Source organism: Tympanuchus pallidicinctus, unplaced genomic scaffold, assembly GCF_026119805.1.
Source record: "Tympanuchus pallidicinctus isolate F22 unplaced genomic scaffold, pur_lepc_1.0 scaffold12, whole genome shotgun sequence".
Classification (NCBI taxonomy): domain Eukaryota; kingdom Metazoa; phylum Chordata; class Aves; order Galliformes; family Phasianidae; genus Tympanuchus; species Tympanuchus pallidicinctus.
In genome coordinates this window covers 10497943-10517597 of record NW_026294637.1, presented here as the reverse complement: position 1 = coordinate 10517597, position 19655 = coordinate 10497943, and the positions used below count along the sequence as shown (strand labels likewise).

At 41.0% G+C, this 19655-nt stretch overlaps 1 protein-coding gene and 1 long non-coding RNA gene across 9 annotated transcripts in view; one reads left to right on the top strand and one right to left on the bottom strand.

Annotated features, from left to right (window-relative positions):
- SEMA6D (semaphorin 6D) overlaps nt 1-19655 on the top strand; it is a 346041-nt gene that overhangs the window by 263003 nt on the left and 63383 nt on the right. The window lies entirely within an intron of this gene.
- Nucleotides 3067-6508, bottom strand: LOC128075324 (uncharacterized). Its single transcript, XR_008203744.1, has 2 exons — nt 6393-6508; nt 3067-3541 (listed from the first exon to the last, which is right to left on the bottom strand). It is a non-coding gene; the product is annotated as an uncharacterized LOC128075324 (long non-coding RNA).

Here is a 19655-nt window from a genome sequence, read left to right as displayed (position 1 = left end):
CATCTGCAGCACGTGATTTGGGATTTTTTTGTTTCTTAGGGCTTGCTTAGTTGCTTAAAATCACATGCCAGCTTAAATACCAACCTCCTCAGCTCATGGCCATTTCCACTCCAGGGTTATTTGAGCAGCTGCATATATCTTCAGAATCTTTCACTTTTAAAGCAAAAATTTCCTGTCCTTGCTGACTCTTTATGTTTAAAAATTAATTTTAATAAAGCTTGAGCAAGAAAACAGCTCATTGTTTTTGAGAATAAGGTGAAGCAAAAAGGTTGCTTTTCCCATTATAAAAATTGCATGTGGCTCTTATAGAACAGCTCTAAAGCCACAGCGGTGAAGCCAGGAAGCTCTGCTTTGGCAGGAGGACAGGTGTAGGGGGAAGAGGGGCCTTTAACTGTTCCGGTAAAAATGTATTTTGCTTTGCTGAGCACTTGGAAACCATTGCTCACTCATACTCTGTGGTCCTTCAGCAGAGACCTCCTTTCTCTGCTGATGCTCCTGTAGCAAATGGGCTACATATCCATGGATAGGGAGCAATGACTCAATTAATGGCTCTGGGAAAATGTGATAAATTTATGTACTGGAAGAAGCAGCGTTGTGTGTTGCTGCACTCACTTTTACTACTACTTCAACTCTTCTTTCCACTCTTAATCTACTGTGGCATCAGACCTTATGCTAAGTGTGATTTTACACTCCATAACCATGCCTCGCATGTTACTCTCGTTAAAAAGGTATGAAATATGGCAGAGTGAAAGTTTCTGGAGACATAAGCCATTGCTGCTCTAACAGACAGAACCTGAAAGTACTCTCAAAACAAAGCAACTTCAGGTCAGGGATTTTTGTTGTGCATCAGCAACTGTGTGGAATCTCAGAACCACAGATGTGGCTGTAAGCAGTTTGTAGAGCAGTCAGTGATTGTATACTTGATGTACAAGACATGGAAGCCCAGGATTTTAGAGCAGAGCTTATTACTGCAGCAAGGGGAGCCAGCTGGTGCTCTACTGAGAGGACCAGTGGTTTCTGCATCTTTTATTACCACAAAATGCGTACTACAGCCAGAAACACCTCTGTCTGGATTAACTTCATTTGTTCTTCTGACCTCTTCATCCTTGAAATGTATGACTGTCCTGGGGAATGTGCACACTTGGAAGCTGAGGAGGCAGGATGTGAGTGACACTGTCTGGGCAGTGGCTGAGCCCAGGCTGCTGGAAGGGATTTCCTGAGCCCACAAAATGCACTGCATGGGCAGTGAGGCTGGGCACTGACCTGCTGTGGGGAGCACAGCTGCTGTGAAACACACTGCCATTGTTGTGTGGGTGTTAGCCTCATCTGTGCCTGGCTGGGAAGAGTGAAGGAGAAGGAAGAAGCTCAAGCACTTCTCCAGAGGGTCATCTTGCTGTGGGTTCAGTACAGTAACTGTGGGAGTTCAGTGTGTGGGTCTTGCTTCATGACGACACAAACCCTTTCCCATCTGAAAAGTCAGCTTCTCCTGTGACAGCAGCAAACAAGTAGTTTCTCTATGCATTGTTTAGGAAATTAGGGTATTTAATATTAAAATAGTGAGTAGTTAACAGTTTTCGCTTAGACTTCTCTGCAAATAGGATAGAGGATTTCAGCCATCTACAGACTGAGAAGTTCACAAACAGATGAGCAAACGGTGCTTTTCTACAGTGGGATACAATGTTTCTGGAATTGCAATAGCATATGAATTCAATATCTCCAAAAATAACACTTCCATTACTGGGTGGATATAAAAAATCTGGATTTCTCGGAAAGAGCAGAGAGACAGTTTACAAGAGCAGGCTCAGAAGGAAGTTTGTAGAGCTGTAGTTTCCTCTGGAGACACCGCAAAGCTTGCTCCTGACAATAGTTTTACATACAGCTTTAAATAAATGCCAATTTGAACTCTCTCGAGGCTGATAAAAGCAATGATTGTGATTTGGGTTGTTCAGAGTGTCATCTGCAGTAGGCAAGGCGCAGCCTTGTGCCCAACAACTGGTTGCAGAGCCAGGTGCTCAGGGCTCCCGTGCTCCGATATCGCAGGCTGAGCACAAGGGAAGGCTCTCCAAAGAAGCTCGTGCTGTGGCACCTGCACAGCAGGGACAGGAAGGCTCCAGATCCCACTCAGCTTTCCAGGAAACAGAATCAGAGGAGATCATTACAGTCAGGCAAAACTCTCGTGGCTACAGATGAGAATAGTATACATCTCATTTTTTTTTTTTCCAGGAATTTCTAATCTCTGATCTGAATGATAAAAAAGCCTTTCGTGGTGGCATATTGGATGAGATTAGTGGTGCAGTTCTGGATTTTTCACATTTCTGATTTTCTAGTTGTTCCCCTAGTAAGTAACAGGAGAAAATTGTGACCGGTACCATTGTACCAAATTGCTGACTGATCAGACCAGCAGCATTTTAAAAGTCCTGCGGGCTTTACGTTTCTTCTCCAGAGTGTCAAACAAAACCGTTCAACCAGAGTATTTTGGCCATGTGTCAGTGCTGTTGCAAGCCAGAGAATTTGCAGGTATCTGCTCTTGATGTACTGCAATTTGGCATTAAGCTCAAATAATGCCTGTGTTATAGGTTTCAGTCTTTTCCTCAGTAGTTATTTTGATACCACTTGTACTTTGAAGAGATTCCTTCTGAAAGACGTTTTTATAGCAGTATTTATGTTCTAAGTCAATATTTATTCCATGGTGTTCTATGATATGTTGGTATATACAGATTTTTCAAAATTGTATTTCTTATTAGTGTTGGAAGTGCAGTGAGTGGGGCAGACAAGGAATCATTAGATTTAGGGAGTTTTCAATATTCAGACCCCTGAATAAACAGCTGCACTCTTCAGCAGATTATTATAATAATAAATACAGTTTTATGGAACATCTGTGCCCAAAGGCCTCTTCAAAAACACATTTAAAATGTTAGTGTATTGCAATCTCTTCTGCTTCCTATCACGTTGCTTTTGTTGAATTGAGAAAGAGCTGCCACAAAACAGCCCTGCCAAGATGTCACAGTAATCTGAATTTACAGGGAAAATGGTAAGGAAAGAGAATAATGGGCAAAACATATATGATTACAGAAAAATCTTGGTTTCCTTTATTAGTGTCAAGCCAAAACAAACTGTTAATGTAGGCCTAAGGTTGCTCTGCAGTGCTCTTACCTTGCTGAGACCACAGCTGGCTGGAGACCCAGCAGGGCGAGGGAGCTGATCTTTCCCTTTTGCTGGCATGTCTGAGTCTGCATTTCAAATACTGACAATGAGTATGGGATGACTTAGCACAAGAGTCCAATGGAAGGCTGCTAAAGTAGTCAAGGGCTGAAGTATATGATGTAAGAGAGAGCTGGATTTGTTTGATGAGGAGAAGGCTCAGAAGGATATCATCTATCTTTCTTGCTCAAGAGGTGGTGGATGCCTCATCCCTGGGGACACTCAAGGACAGGCTGGAGGACTCTAAGCCCCTGGTGGGTCTGTAGGTGTCTCTCTTTATTGCAGAGGTGTTTGACCAGATGACCTTTAGAGGTCCCTTCCAACTCAATTCTATGGTTGACTACCTAAAGAAGGGGGTTGTATGAAAGGTGAAGCCAAATTCTTTTTAGGATTACCCAGTGAAATGACAAGGAACTATAAACACGAGTTGCAATAAAAGAAGTTTTAACTGGACAAGGAAATAATTTTTCACAGTGAGAGCACTGCAGCAGAGAACATGCTGCTCAGAGAGGTTCTGAGATCACTATGCTAGGAGGTTTTCAGAAAAGCAGCTGACCAAATCCTTGAGAAGCATCATGCAGTTTTGAAGTTAGACTTGCTTTGAATGAAAGTTTGGACTAGATGGAGGTCTGCAGAAGCCACTTCTAACCCCACTTTTGATATGTTCAATTCAGTTAAGGTCCTGTCTGCCCCACTAGCTGTACAGTTGTGCCTAAAAGTGAGTTCTCACAAAGAAGTCAGTAAATAAGTGTCCAAAAGCACAGAGGGAAGACCAGTATGAGCAGCCACCAACGTTGTTTTGATAGCCTGCACTGCAAGCGCATGCTCTGGGATTTGCACAGCTGGTTGGCAGCCATGTGAGCAGAACACAGGGAGTAAGGTATCCTGCCTTGGAAAAGTACACCACAGGTTTGAGTCCATAGTGTCAGGAGAGGGACACGGTATTTTCTTCACCCGGACATTGGCAGCACACAAAGGGCATATTGGAGAATGGGTTTGCTTAGGCTTAGCAATGGCAAAGGTGGAAGGCAGGGTGAGTGCAAGGAGGAGATAACATTCAGCAGGTGCAGGGTGGTTTGAGGGGAGCAGGCTTGGCACGTTAGCGTACGTAGCTCCCATTTCTTACTTGCAGCTTACCTTAGTTCTGGGATAGTAAAGAGATGTTAGGCTTTCTTCTGCGGTACTGGTGGTGTCTAATGCTGAATTGTAATATGGGTTTAGGTGAGTGGGAACAGTTAAGAAGTGTTATGAATTAGGAATTCTAACTCTTTATTGCCTCGTGTCCAAGATTTAAATTTAGAAGCACACGATACTCTGTGAGAATGCATGGCACGTACAGGTACACCTCTGTTGTAATGATGATGTGGGGAAGTAAATACAAAAGTGTAAGGGGCTACTTCAAATCCGTAAGACATGCCTGATTTTATTGATAATGCTGTGTAGATGAAACTTTATAGTTTTATCATGGTTCAGATTGTACTTGTGCAACTTTCTTTTATGGATATTGAGATGTAAATATTTGGTTTTATCTGAGATCTCATTGCAAATCAGTTTGAATCTCAGCTTATAGAAGTATTTTATAGCAAAACTAATTTGGTGGAATAGTGCAGCCCATCAAAGTTCATAGCGACAGTTTGTGACTTTTCATCACTATTTCATCACTATATTTATTCACTATTTTACACATCACTATTACTGCATGTCAGTAATACAATCACAAAGCAAGCCTAATGTCTTACCTCTAGACTAAACTGTGCCAACTGTCATACTTGAGACTGTGAGTTAAAGAAGGATTCCTATCATAAAAAGTGATTTTCCAGAAGTTAGTTTAACTGACTAATATTGCCTGCTTTCAAATATCATGTCCAAAAATGAAGTATAATTTCAAAATATTTTGAAATTGTCATTCCTAACATAGAATATTCCTGAGTGGCAGTGAAAGGTGTGCCTGTAATTCATGATTCATTTGCCCAAGCTAGTATCAAGCTAATCAGATGTGGCATGAACCCAAAAGGGGCTCCAATGTAGGCACAGATCTGTTATGCTGCTAAATCTGTGCCCTAAGCTGCCATAGTACTACTGTGGGAAGCATCTGTACCTGAAGTGATTTCTTAAATGTTTTGTTATAGAAAGATATTTTACACTGTTTCTGTCAGGAAAAATAAAGGTAAATATACTATGGTTGTGCATCTACTTTACCGATTTTTTTTTTTATCAAGTGGGTAATGTTTGATTCAATCAAAATAATCATGATTTGTGGAGTCTCTGGGTTACAAAAGGTGATAATGATAATAAGGGCTGAATGGAACAGCCTCCACCAGCTTATAGATCCCAGCTCATTGTAACAGCATACCTTGTAATTTCACGTAAAGAAATACATTGGGCCCTCCTTCTGATCTGTTAGCCTTTGGCATTGGATAAATAGCCACAGCAGTAGCTGGGGCAGGAGGTGGTGAATTAATCTCCCAGTATTTTCTGATGGACTGGAGCTATATAAGGCCAGTAAACCTATTAACTCAAGAGCTTCTAAATCACTGAAACATACTTTACTTTTGAACATAGCTATGTGAAACTGTTGCTTAAAATTTTAGTATTTACTTAACTACCTCACCCAGCAACTCCCTGGGAAAATAATCAATGTGATATGCACAAGAAGGAGATGAAACACTGCCTTCATAAACACAGCAGAGAAGAACCAAGACAGCTGAAGCTATCACTCTGTGGAAGACTCCTTTTTTTTTTTTTAATCTTTTATTTTGCACGGCATTTTGCACGTGGCAGCCTAGGTTTTAGGAAGCAATATTTTACCTTCCACTTCTGCAGGATATGGGATTTTCAAACTCTCAGATTCACCTGAGCAAGCAGGGTCTGAGGATCTCACTTATGAAATCAGCTATAGACATGTAGATAAGGTTTTGCTTAAAAATGAAGGCACGCATGTTGCCTCATTAAGTACAGCTCATATAAGCACTGAATTAACTGAATAACGCACACCAGCATGCGAAATGGAGTCTAATCAGAGTGGATTCCAATTTATAGAAGAGATGTGCCAGTGACTTGAGGTTGCCCTCATCAAAGAGTGCTGATATTGTCATTAAATCTTATTTACTCATTGCTGACCTTAAATTATAATCTGAACTGAGCTGCTTTCTCTGGTTTTGTGAAAGAAATCAGATATGGTTTGAATGGACTTAGCAGTTTTAAAGGTGCTTCTTTGATGAAAACCTTGCAAACTAGTACAGGTTCCTACTTTAACTACACAGCAGATGCACTGTGTTGCAATTAAAACAAGCTATGTGTGCACACAGTGTCGTACACAGCAGAGTATAAATGAAAGGGAAATGTCTATAAGCAGAATGCTGGAAAGGACCAGAAATGTGACACCCATCTCTGACTTTATTTTTGTCCGGTGTAGTATTACCAGTCACCCAAGTTTGTCAGCTCATAAGTGGTCCCTGTAGCCACAGATATTGAGAGTGCAGAATACCTCCTAATAGGTCACGACAGGCTGTCAGTTTTCCAGTAGGAAAACTTGATTAATCTCTTTCTACATGGCACATTATGTTTGCATTAGCATGAGCTGTTAGGCAGGCTATGTTGTTATTGCCCTCTTGAGCTATTAGTCAACGATATATTTAGTGCATCTTAAATGCAAACTTTTATGACTTGAGCTTTACCTTTCATTGAAAAGGTCATGAGTTCATTTCCCAGCGAGAATGACTTTTCAACCCACTTACCTGAAATACAGCGTTGCCATTTTTAGCTCCACTGCCATGTTCATTCCACCAGAGAGAAAAAACATCTTGGAAAAGCACTTAGAAATAAAACAAAGAGCTGACCTTATCATATTCTGCTTTGTAAGAGCTTACCTGGTATCTGTGTAAATGGTCCCAATACCCACAGATATTGAGAGCACAGAATACCTCCTAATGGGTCACGACAGGCTGTCAGGTTTCCAGTAGGATGCTAATTGATTATAAAGCTTTCAGGCTCGCAATATGTTCATCCAGAGCCCAGCATTCCACCTTTCTGTGTTGAGCACTTTTCAGCCAAACGGTGCAAGTTTTTATGTTTGAGCTCAAGAAAACAGGAGGGGCATTTCAGGAGTTTTAAAGAGTATAAATTATTTGAACGTAAATTACGTGTTTTTACAGTCAGCCGCAGTGAAACTAATTATAAGGAGTCTATGTGCATTCAGTTCTGCTTCTTTGAACATGCAAATAGCTCCCTTGTCATTATTATGGTTCAGTGAATAGGAACAGGGGTAAGGAGGGAGTTTAGCTATTGATTTTTGTGGGGCAGGAACTTCACTACAGAGCTCTCACTATTCTGGGTTGGATGGAAATTGTGTAGGACCATGACAGTAATGATTTTCATCTCTGCTACTTCAGCAGCGTTTAAACCTGGGCTTCAGGTTCCCTAATTGCAAAATGGGGATGGTGATCTGTGCATCCCACTGAGGAGGGGTTAAGGATGATGGTTGACTTGCATACACGCCAGTGGTTACTACTCAGATGAACAAGGTGAGCAGGATGCTTAATTGCTCAATGTGAGATGGAGGCTTTTGTTTTGCTCTCTGACTAGCTATTTCCTTTCAGTGCAGTGCCAATGCTATCTCTTGCCATGTACAATCAAAAGATGCTGCAAATTTAATACAGTTGTCGTAACAGCCACAATTAACAGTATTCAATTTGCATGCTTTTCTGAGAATTTCTTCTGGGGATTTTTATTTCCAGCAGCACCTGACTTCATCATTAATTGCAGAAACCTGGCATAGATGAGAGTGTGTGCAAAGTGATTACTGGTGTCTAATGGGGGAGCCGCAGTGGGAACCACAGCCTCACCCTGGCAGAGATCCCACATCGTGGGTTTGCTTCCTCAGCTGACCCCTTGCATTGTTCAAGTGTTGCTTTTCCCAGTATAAGTTGGTCCAAATCAGAACAGGAATTGCTGACCCAGCAGCACCCTTTATTGGAAATGAATTGGGAAGCTTCCGTTGCACTTGAGAGAGAACCAGTACAGCAGAATGTCCTGTTTTCTCTGCCTGGTGAGAGCCTTTCACAAAAAAAGGAAAATACTTTTAAATCTGCCTCATAATTTGAATATTTTGGTGTCGACTGTCAGGTTTGTTGCAGCACTGAAAGATGTGGCGCCATGTTCTCTCCATCAGGGCACAGAGGCAGGTGGTGGGTTAGATATGTGGGGAGCTGCCTGCTGGCCAAGGGCAGATCTGGTCATCCTGGACATCACTGGCTTGGAATTGGCTTCTTCCATGTTAACTGTCAACATCTCTGAATACAGGATAAGTCCTAATTTCAAGTAGTGTGGAAATATTTTAATATAACCACGCTTAAGGACTAGATTGCTTAGTGACCCTTTTTTCTGTGGATGCACAGGCTAAAGAAAAGTGAGAGCCCCATGATAAATAAACTGTACAGAACAATAGTTAAACCTGAATATTAAGACCACCTGGTATCTCTTTGAATCTGTATCACTAAAGGTTCTGAGTTTTGTCTTTCACATCTGTTTATGTCAGGTCTGAGCCATTGCCTGAAGGAAGTGTGATGTGATGTGACACCTGGTAACACACTCCAAAAGGGACTCTGATTTTTTGAATGTGTTGCAGTTGGAGATTATTAATTGTGATGCTTAGCTGCTGCATTGTGCTGCTGCCATACACAGCTGTAACAAAAGCATCCGAGATGTTATGGCTAGTACAGTTCAGTTTTAAATGTATACATTCTGTAAATGCTACAGTGTTGTTATTTTAATCTGTAAATCAGGTTTGTCAAGGCCTATCCATTAACACAGCTCTTGTGCCCAATATAAATCCTAGCAATCCCCAGTTATGGTGGATCAATGTTGATTTTAAAAGAACTCTTATGCCCTGAGCTCATCATACTCCTGACTGCCATGGAGCATCCATGCTATAGAAGATCAAGGGAGGAAAATATTTCTTAGAAATTCAAAGTACAACTAGTATGAAAACTGTAGGGAAGTTTGTGCATGTCCCATCTGGAGTACTGTGTCCAGGCCTGGGGCCCCCACAATAAGGATGCACAATGGGTCCAGAGGAGGGCCAGAAAGGTCAGAGGGCAGGAGCACTTCTCCTGTGATGAAAGGTTGAGGGAATCTGGATCATTTAGCTTGGTTAAGAGAAGGCTCTGGGGAGACCTCATTGTGACCATACAACACTTAAAAGAGGCTTACAAGCAGGAGGGGAACCTTTTGCACAGGTAGATAGTGGCAGAACAAGAGGAAATAGATTTAAACTGAAAGACAGGAGGTTTGGGTTAAATGTTAGGAAGTAATTCTTTCCTCAGAGAGTGGTGAGGCTCTGGAAGGCTGACAAGAGAGGCTGTGAATGCCCCATTCCTGGAGGCATCCAAGGCCAGGCTTGGTGGGCTCCTGAGCAGTCTGATCTAGTAGTTGGCAACCCTGCCTGCAGCAGAAGGATATGAACTAGGTGATTTTGAGGTCCCTGCCAATCCAAGCCATTCTGTGTTCCATCCTTCCAAGTGTTCAGGGCCACTTAGGCTGAGGCTTTGAGTAACATGATCTAGTGGGAGATGTCTCTGCCCATTACAGGAGATTGGAACCAGATGGTTTTTAGGTTCCTTCCAACCCAAACTATTCTGTGATTTCTGCGATTTCAGTAAAAGATTTATTCCTGATAGGCACTGGATCTTTCAGTCCTCTCTAGAACTAAAAGAACTAAGTCTTTTCTGGGGAAAGCTGGAACAGATAGAAGTGGTGGGACCAGCCCAAGCAGTTCTGTGCATTGCATGAACCTCATTTGGGCTCCTCCACAAGAAACCATGAGGCTGGGGACCCACCATAGGCACTCTCTTGCTGGCCAGTGGCAGCCCAGCTCTCTCTGAAGGGCATGAGCAGATCCCTGAGCTCCAAGAATGCTGTGTTCTGAGGCAGCAGCATCTCAGCGCTGCACTGACACTGGCATGGAGCCTGGAGACCAGAGCTGGCCTGAGTACAGCCCTGCAAGGGGCTATTGGGAAACAAAGTCTGGTGGAACTTTCCCTCCATTTCCCAAGTTGTATGTGGCCTTAGTTACTGGGGGAAAGTTCCACTTAGTCCGATTGTTTCCTTGCTTGGAAGGACAAAGAAGGTGTTCTGCAGCTGTTGATGAATGTTGCTTTGGTCACAGCTGAGTAGAGCAGGCAACCATTCACTTGAGCAGTGAAGCTAATCCTGTTATTTAGGACAAGGCCCCTTCATCACTCAGACTGAAGGAAGATTCCCCTCCCACAAGTGATGACAGAGCAGGGGCAGCAGCAGCATGGGATGGGCTGGGGCTGGCACAGACCCGAATGGTTCAGGAGCAGCTTTGGGCAGGGACCATCTTCCTCTTACAGCCCCAGGTGGTGTTTTCTTGCCACTCTTTGGCCAAAGACAAAAGCAGATATTTCTTTCTGTATCATTTCATTTAAATATAGTTTCAGCAGCGTCAAATGCAGAAGTAGTGCCTTTGAGATAGCTTGTTCCTGGGGAGGAATAAAAACTTACACCTAATGCAGGACAGACTTCAGATGTTTCAAACTAGGAAAGAACCCGAGTTACCTCTTTGCAGCTTATGAAAAGTAGAAATCGGTGCATGTGCAATGGCCTGCATTTGGAAAGGTTCTGATAATAAGATGTGATGGTATTAAAACAGACTGTGCCCTCTATGTACAGCCAGCTCTCAAATGCTTTAGGATTGATCTGGCTTTTGAAGTCAGCATTCTTAGCCTAGAAATCTTTCTACTGCAGATAGATTTCAGAGAAAGATGTAAGAATGGATAGATACACTATTATCTCTATTTACAGAGTAATCTCTCCTTGTGCATTTGCGTAAGAAGTATGCAGATCTGTTGTGTGGCAGTCTGTGAGAAATGTTGAATGGGCACATGTGGTGTTTAGCCATATAGAAAATGAGGGAGTGTAAATGTCAAAAACCCAAAAGTGGGCACGCTGGCTCACAGCACAAGGAGGCATGTATATAATCTCCACTGCTCTGCTCTGCAGTCATTCTGGTCAAATCCTGTTCCCTTTGACTTAAGTGCAATTAGCAAGAGCAAAGTTTGACCTTTGAACTGCAGAAACCGTTGTGTGGGAGTCTTTTTAAAGACCTCCTTGGATTTGTGTTTGTAGATAATTTTGATATTTTAATGCTGTGTATTTCTGTGCTCCGGTGCTGGAGGATCCGTCTGACCTTAGCCCTCTAATTGTGCAGTAATTAGCATCTAAATACTGTGCAGAACTCCCTGCAAATCAACCAATTGGAATATTAATTCTTAATCCAAATATATCCTTAAAAAATTGTACAAGCACAAATTCAGTCAGTATTTGCTGACTTTTTTCTGCACGCTGTGTTTCTGTTCAGTGAGGTGGGAAAGTGCCTCTGAAATGGAGTGAGAGAGAGCTGATGCCCCCCACCATACACACATTCATGGGTTTAGGCCCAGAGCCCCAAACGGTGTGATTCGGTATATGCGCTCCAAGCAAGACAATCAAATGTGCATCATGTCAGATCTGAGATTCCATTATTATTGACCAAAACCATACGGCATATCACAAGTCTTTTTTGATTTAGTGGAACAGCATCAGGGATAGCGATACACTTTATGTTAGACAGCTGTGTGACAAGTTACAGTCATGAGTACTAATCTCCCAGGACATATCCAAGTAATGAATAATTAAAACTGGGGCTCCTCATCTTACAGACCACAGGAAGGTTGGCATGTCCTTCCCGCTGCCTGCCCAGGAGCTAGAGGAGCTCTCACCTGGTGGATGGCCTGGCTCCTTGTGTGGTCTGGATTCAAAGAATACCATGTCTGCTTTGTTTTAATACTGCAAAGGCAAAATTTAATACAGTAATGATACGAGTGGAGAATTTTAATTCTGCGTGTTAAAATGGCAGGAGTTTCAGCTGTTCAGAGTAAAGCTATTGGAAAAGCAAGGATGTGGGGGAAAGAATTTAACCACAAAGGTGAGTCAGCCTCAGAACAGATAGTGCTTAAGGGAATTTTCCTCACTGAATACCAGGTTAATCCTAAAATCTACAACTGAAAATTGAGAGAACGTACCACAAAAGACAAGCTGTAAATAAGAATATTCCTTTCTATTTCGGGCATGTGTTGTTATTTTATCAGGAGGCACAGCTAACATTCATTACCATTTATGTAAACCCATCCCACTCCTCCATAAAACAACAACAACAAAAAAAAACCTGTGGAGACAAATACAATGATCCATGTGTACGTTATGATAATCAGCAAGGCTTGGGAAATTTGGTTGCTTTAGTGATGTGACTGTATTTAACATACACAGGACTGAAAGTTTTGTGTCGTCAGTAGCAAAACATGAAATACTGTATAAATTAGGAAAAATCCAATAACAAACAGCAGGATGCCCCATGCATACATATCACTATTGTGGTTATGAGAAAATACAAGACTGTACATGATTAACCACAATTTATTCTTACTATAAACTCAGCAGACGGATGCAGAAGACAGACTATAATTGCATACACATTTCCTTGCAGAGCTCAGAATCCATAAAAATATGGTAATTTCTTATAACTTAAGACACATTTCTTTACCATTTTTTAAATAAATAATAGGGCTTTAACAGGCTTCCATTGTTCTGCTTTTTCAGTTTTTGAAATAAACTGTTTTGAATGTTGATTTGTAATAAATTAGAAATGTTATTACCTACAGGGACACTGATACCATTTGTAGAGTGATGCTCTGAATCAAATTTATCAACACATTTCTTTATTTCGTGCAGTCTCAGCTATTTTAACACTTTCTGGTTTATTCAGTATTTGGAATTCTGAGTGAAATGGGTTTTTTACATGACATTTTGCCATCTCCAGAAATGATATTTTCATTTGCACAAAATGTCTTTAAATAAAAACAAAACAAATATCCAAGCCAAAATCAACCTCTGGAGCTCAGAAAGCGGGCACAAATTTTGACAGTAATTAAAGCTACAGGAAACACCAATTGTTGCAGTGATATTTTAAACAAAACATTTCTATACGGGGTCCAAAAGCATTATAAAAGTATAACTAAATATACAGTTAACTGCTTCAAAATAGTGCATCCATCTGTGAGCTTTGTTCTAAGCTTGCTGAGTGAGTTGAAGATAAGAAATGTGGTGTGCAAACCAACCAAGTTACTGAGTAGCCGTGGAGAACTCATCTAAAGAAGTTGTGTGCCAAAGTTTCCCACTGTGGTTCTCACTGCAGCCACAATAAACAATTTCAGGACAGTCTCAACAAAACCAGCCCCTACAGTGTAAGGCAGTACTTGAACTTGACCTTCTTCTCTCTCCTCCTTCCTTTCAATTCCCCTGCAGATTTTGTCTTCTTGTTAAGGTAAACACTCCTGAATATTCTTTGCCTTGGACCTGTGTACTTGAGAACCTTTCATTGGCCACCGCTGTCGTGCTTCTGTGCCAAAGGCTCACATCTTTCGGCATCAGGGGGAGCCTTCTGGAGCATCCACATTACCTCTGTTGTTTGTGTTGGTGAGCTGGGAATCCAAACAAATCAAACAGAACCTAGGGACTGAATATTCAGATTCTTAGCTGGAGGAGGCCAGTTTTTGTCTCTGGTTTTCCAGCCTGATTAATCCTTTTATGAAGCTGAAAGCTGCTAACCTCTGTAGCTGGATCCCATGGCAGCGCTCCTTTGTCTGCTCCTCTGAGCCACAGAGCACCTCTAGGAAAGAGTGGGCTTGGGGGTTAGAGCAGGTTGCCTCTGCAGACCCCTGTAATGCTATCTTTTAATTATGGGTTGCAGTGCACTTCAGGCACTCCAGCAGGACTGCCTAATTAACAAGGTTGTTCAGCTTTCACATAGTATCAATCAACTAGTTGCTGAAAATGTCTTGATCTCATTTTCTAAGATTAAAGTATAAGCGAAGGACACTTTGCTCCATTGTTACTAAACTAAGGCAGTACCATCTGGTTTGCAAATGTGATATTAAAATCTCTGGAAATGTCTGAGGCCCCAGCTCAACAAAACAGTAAGTACAAGCTTACCTTTGAATATGTAAGTGGAACCATTTATTTCAAGGGAAATCACATGCTTAAGGTTGAACCTTTGCTTAGGCGTTTTCTTTTAATCAGAATTTCATGGACTCCTTCTGAAATACAAAATAGAACTTTTCAAAATGAACAATAAGGAACTAACTGTTTGCAGCATTGGGGAAATCATCGCTTAAACAGTAGCTTAAATAAATTGAACATCCCCAGCTTGTATCCAGTGAGGCTCAGTAGCAGCGCCTGATAAGATAATGTCATTTTAATTCAAAAATCTTCTGTGGCGTTTTATAGTTGAACTCAAACTGTTAAAAGAGGTAATTGCAAGATGTACAGAGAAAAAAAAATGAGTGAAAAAATGATAGTTTTAGTTAGAAATAATTTTTATCTAGAATTTTTGATATTCAAACATTTACTTTCAGTATCTGTTTGAAAAAGCAAAACTGTGCTGAGGATTGTTCCTACACTGATGGTTGAATGGTGTTTTAATTAGGTTCAGACCAGAGTTGAACTGAATTAGAGAACTAGCCTTTCCCTTCACCCTTCCCTCTTTGCTGCTGCTTGCTGAACCAAAGTTCAGGCTGCTCTGTCCCAGCCACCACTCTATGGTGCTAGCTCAGGTAGACCTTTAAGGTCCCTTCCAGCCCAAGCCATTCTATGATTCTGGGAGAAGCCAGAGCCTCTTGCAAGGACCACATTTTCTTCCCATTGTGAAGCATTATGCAGTGGGGACAGATGGTGCTCACTTTCTCTGTGGTGCCATCACTTGGCACTTGCAGAGGAGAATGAGATGGCTGCATGAATGCAAAACTGTGGAATTAAATGCTAGAAATTCACATTCACCCCTCTGAAAAGAACAGTAGCAAGACCTCTTCCCCACTAACATACCACTTCAGTTCTGTTGGGATGACATATGCGAGCTTAAGTAGTGCTTAGGGAGAGATTTTACACATGAAATCATAAATGGATTTCATTAAACCTATCTGGTCTCTAATATATCAGATATAGTTGAGCTTGGGTGTTTGAAAAAAAAAAAAAAAAAGGAGAGGAAAAGATATATTGATTCTTTCCTTCTCTCCCAAATGTGAACCATTGATACTTCCAAGTAAGCACTAAAAAAAAAAGTGAAATTTGAGTAAGAGCACCACCGAGACAAAGTTTAGAGACTTTCCTGGGAAACAAAAGGAGTTAGTATATGCATGTTCAAATAATCAATAACATTTAAAAATCTAATTAGTAAAATATATATAGTCCCTTTTTGGAGTTATTGAGAAAAGCCAGCACTCATCGAAGGCTGAGTTTTCAGTGAAGCAAAATAGAGCACCGTCCTTACTAGTTTGGGTAGTTTGAAAAGAAGTGCTTCAGTATCTTTTTGCCTTGAAACACTCTCCTTTTCCTTTAAGTTACATTAAATGTTGATGTGTTGCAAAACTAAAGCAAAGGATAAATCCCTGCAGTTTCCTCATTATTTGTCCTTGAACAAGTTCTTACAGGCACGGTGTCTGCTTCGACACTGCAACAGAACTAAAGATGGAATTTGTTGTTCCTATGGTTTTCAAAGGAGAGGTTTGCCTTATAAACTGATACTTTATTAATGTTCTGCAGATGAATATCAGAGCAAGTACTGGCAGTATGTGCTGAATAGCTAGTAACTATTTTGGTTTAAAAAAACTATGTTTTCATGGAGTGGTTATCTTGAAAAACCATGCAGCAGTAAAGCTTTGTGGATTAATGCCTTTGAATCAGCAAAACTGCTTCAGATTAACAATTCTTTCAGCTGGTGCCATATTTTTTAATTCTATATAATAACAAACACGATTAGCACTGATGTGAAGTGCTCTCCATAACCTGTTTGTGACTGGGAGAATCTGCAGTATGTATTCTACAGTCCAGCTCACATTGAAGATTGAAATGTATTTACAGTACAGGCAATCTCATCTCCAGTAATTGCAATTATTGCCATCGATCCAGTTAACCAGGATAACTAATGCTGCTGAACCAGAGATGACAAATTTTTCTGGCCAGATTGATTTAAGAGTTTTCTTGGGTTTTGAGACATTTTGATTTGAAAAAAGTAGAAAACAATTCTACTTTTCTGGTGCTTGAAAAAAGTAGAAAACAAATATTGTGAATTATGGCTTAAGAAACCAAAAGCAAAATTTGCTTTCACTTCAGTCTCAGGACTGAAAGTTGCACATGCACCTTACGAGGCAAACAACAAAAATGCAATCAAAACCCTTACAGAAATAAGACAGGCATAGAAAGGCAGCCCTCTTCTGACATCCTGGTCAGGGCTGTGCTGGGCCTACAGGGACTACAGAGGACCTGCCTCTGCGCACTGATTCCCCTGACATGTTTTTAGGGACTTGTATGCCACAGCCGAAAGCAATCTAAAGAGGAAGACAGACTTCAATGTAAAGGTCAGAGTTTTTATGCAGAGGTCTTAAGCTTAGACTAAAAATAAAACCCAGAAGATAACACAGTTCTGACCAGGATAGGAAATACACAGATGCCCTCTCAAAAGCAAATGAATGTTTTACGCAAGTTTAGTAACGTGAGTACAATTTCTTCCTTCTGTTGTGGTAGAATTGCTTCATTTTGTGCTGTAACCCAAAGGCAGATGAAAACTTCCTTACATTCAGCTCAACTAAACCTCTGCTGTAGATTCTGCTCTTCTCTGTTAGAAACGACTGCCTTGCTCCCTGCTTGGTTGTTGGCTCTCCCCATTAGGACAAGATGGCAGAATTTCGTGCAATTCCACAGCAGTTGCTTTACAAGGGACACTGGGGAGTTCACTGGATCTGCCTAGATACAAAGAACTCTTCTGTGTGTTCGAAATGTTCACAGACCAGATAACTGAGAAACATTCCTTCCTCACGTAAGGCACTTTTCCAAAGCCAAGCCAAACTGTTAAATAATGATATAACTACACTGCCTGTCTTTTTGTAAAAACAAGTCATGAAGATGTAAGTTGGCCATAAGATTTGTAACTTGCTTCTTTCAGAAGACTCCGCAGCATTGCTGGAGTAGGCTAAAAGATTCAGTGTTGGCCACCCTTTAGGACTTGTAGGAAAAAATACCAGTTTTGTAGGGGTTTTCTATTTTCAGATTTTTTCCTGGATTCTGAGAGTATAATAGAGGGTTTTGAACAAAACAGCAATTTAGAGTTTTTCACAGAGTTTTGTCTAGATCTTTCCTGACCTCAGCAACACTCCTGAACACATGAAATGGCCGCTCCGCCAGTGTTAGCAATGAGAGTGACAACTGTAAGCAGTGAAGTTGGAATGTTCCAAGCAGTTCACTGTCAGGCTTAACACATATCAGAAAACTTCTTTCTGAAATGTCACCACAAAAATGCAGAAGTAAGTAGCAGCCCTTACTAAAATTTGTCTTAACTGTGCCACAGACCGTAGTCATAACAGGGCAAAATACACTGTCAGTAGGCAGTTGTAACGGATGCCTTTGAGGGTTTCTTTTTGCAATGCGCTGTCCATGGAGAAATTCATCTTTCCAAGAACAGACAAAGATATCAATTTATTCCGTATGCTGTAAGAGAGAATGAACCCACAGAACCAAAATCCATGGCATCTTTCGCTCCTCACTAAAGCAAAATACAGGTCCTTATGTGCAGTACTTTGCTTTTAGTTGTATTTATAGCCCCATTGAAGGAAAAAAGCCTATTGGATGTATTCACTATGGGACCATATATACTCAAGCATGTGAGCAGGATATGAAATTATCCACCTGGTGCATAGACTGCAAGTGCACTATACGCATTCCTCTCTGTGTACTGTCAAAAAGAGTAAAATATATTAAAAAAGAATGGTGAAGCCATGTCCCATCAATAACACAAGGTGTTGTAAAAGGGACATAAATTGATAGGACAGCTTGCTGTTTTGGGCTTTGGCTTGGTTTTGTTTTTTTTCTTCGGTGAACATGTTTGTCCAAGAAAAAGCTTACAGTGAATCAGTCTTTTGGTTGTAGGGCTTTTTTAAGAAATGTTTTCTGGCTTTTTTTTCCAGCAGCAAAACTAGCAGCCAGGTTTATTGAGTTGGTTTTTTAATATCCAATGAAGTTTTGGTTTTTTTGGTCTTGTATATTTGCATGTGGAACACTCCTAATACGAAGGACATCTCATGGGGTGTGTTTGCTGTCAACTACAAACTGTGTAGTCTTGTCTTCTCCTGCTCAACCCTTTGCTGTACTGCTGTGGCATCAGTCAGTGGGGCCTTGAAGCCTTCAGGGAGCACTGATTAGTTAGCTAGTTCTGCTTCTGTGGAAGTCTGTGGTAAAACACCCATTTACTTTAATAGAAGCAGAAGTAGAGGCATGTTTAGCACTGTGGAAAATCCTTTTCCAGACAGAAAAGACAACTGCATAAACATGGTCCTGTTCTCAAATATCTGTACACAGCCCAGTGATAGATTAGGTCTAAAAATCACCTGTGAAGGATGTGGCAATACCGAGCTGTGCCCATGCTGTCCTATATTAACCATTGTCTCCAAGAGATCACCAGGGCAGATACTCAGCTGCCTTTTCTTTCCTTTGTTTGAGATTCCCTTTGGTTTACATGGGCTAGTCCTGCTCAGTGCTATCTGTTTCTCAGGATGGAGTCTTTACATATGTACCTGCTTCTTAGGCTTTTTCAGGTATGTTCACTATTTTACATAATATGTGTGGAGCATAGCTAGCACAGCAAACTGCCTCTGCAATACCCTGTTCTGCTGTGCATCTGAATGCCGCATTTTTTTTTGGCTGTACAGCTTAGTGTGCATGTTTTATTAATATTCAGAATGAGATCTGTAAACATCTTAACAAATCTGGGGAAAAAAAATCATGATCCAATATCTCTTTGTTCAGGGTTTCATTAAAGAAAAAATCTTTCCTGACTGACTTTCTTTCTCCCAAACTGTGGATCGATAGCCTCTGTGAAAAAAATACCGTCTTTCCTCATTCTGCACAGCTCATTAGCACTTCTCCCTGTACACGTATTTCTGGTGCCATTTATTTCTTCTGATATCATATTATGCAAATGTAATACGCAGCCTCTCTGTATAAATAAGAAGCCTTCCTTAGCACCTATTCCTTTTTCCACGCTCTGCAAAGTGCATTTCCCAAGCTCTGAAACAGTTGCATGGATTGGATAACGAATAAAAAATGGGTGAGAAGAAAATCCCCAAACAGTTAATCTTAAAGGTCACAGACTAAAGTAACTGTAGTTCATAAAATGGGACCCTGTGTTCTGAAGGCAAGCCAGGAGGGCCTTGGAACGTCTTGTATGAGGAGAGGTGCAAATCTTTGCATGTCTAATGGCAGATTTGTGGCTAGACAGAAGCTCTGAGGAAGTCTGGTTGTTTTTTGCAATCCTAAACACAGCTGTTTTGTTAATTGGAAAGACCTTTTAA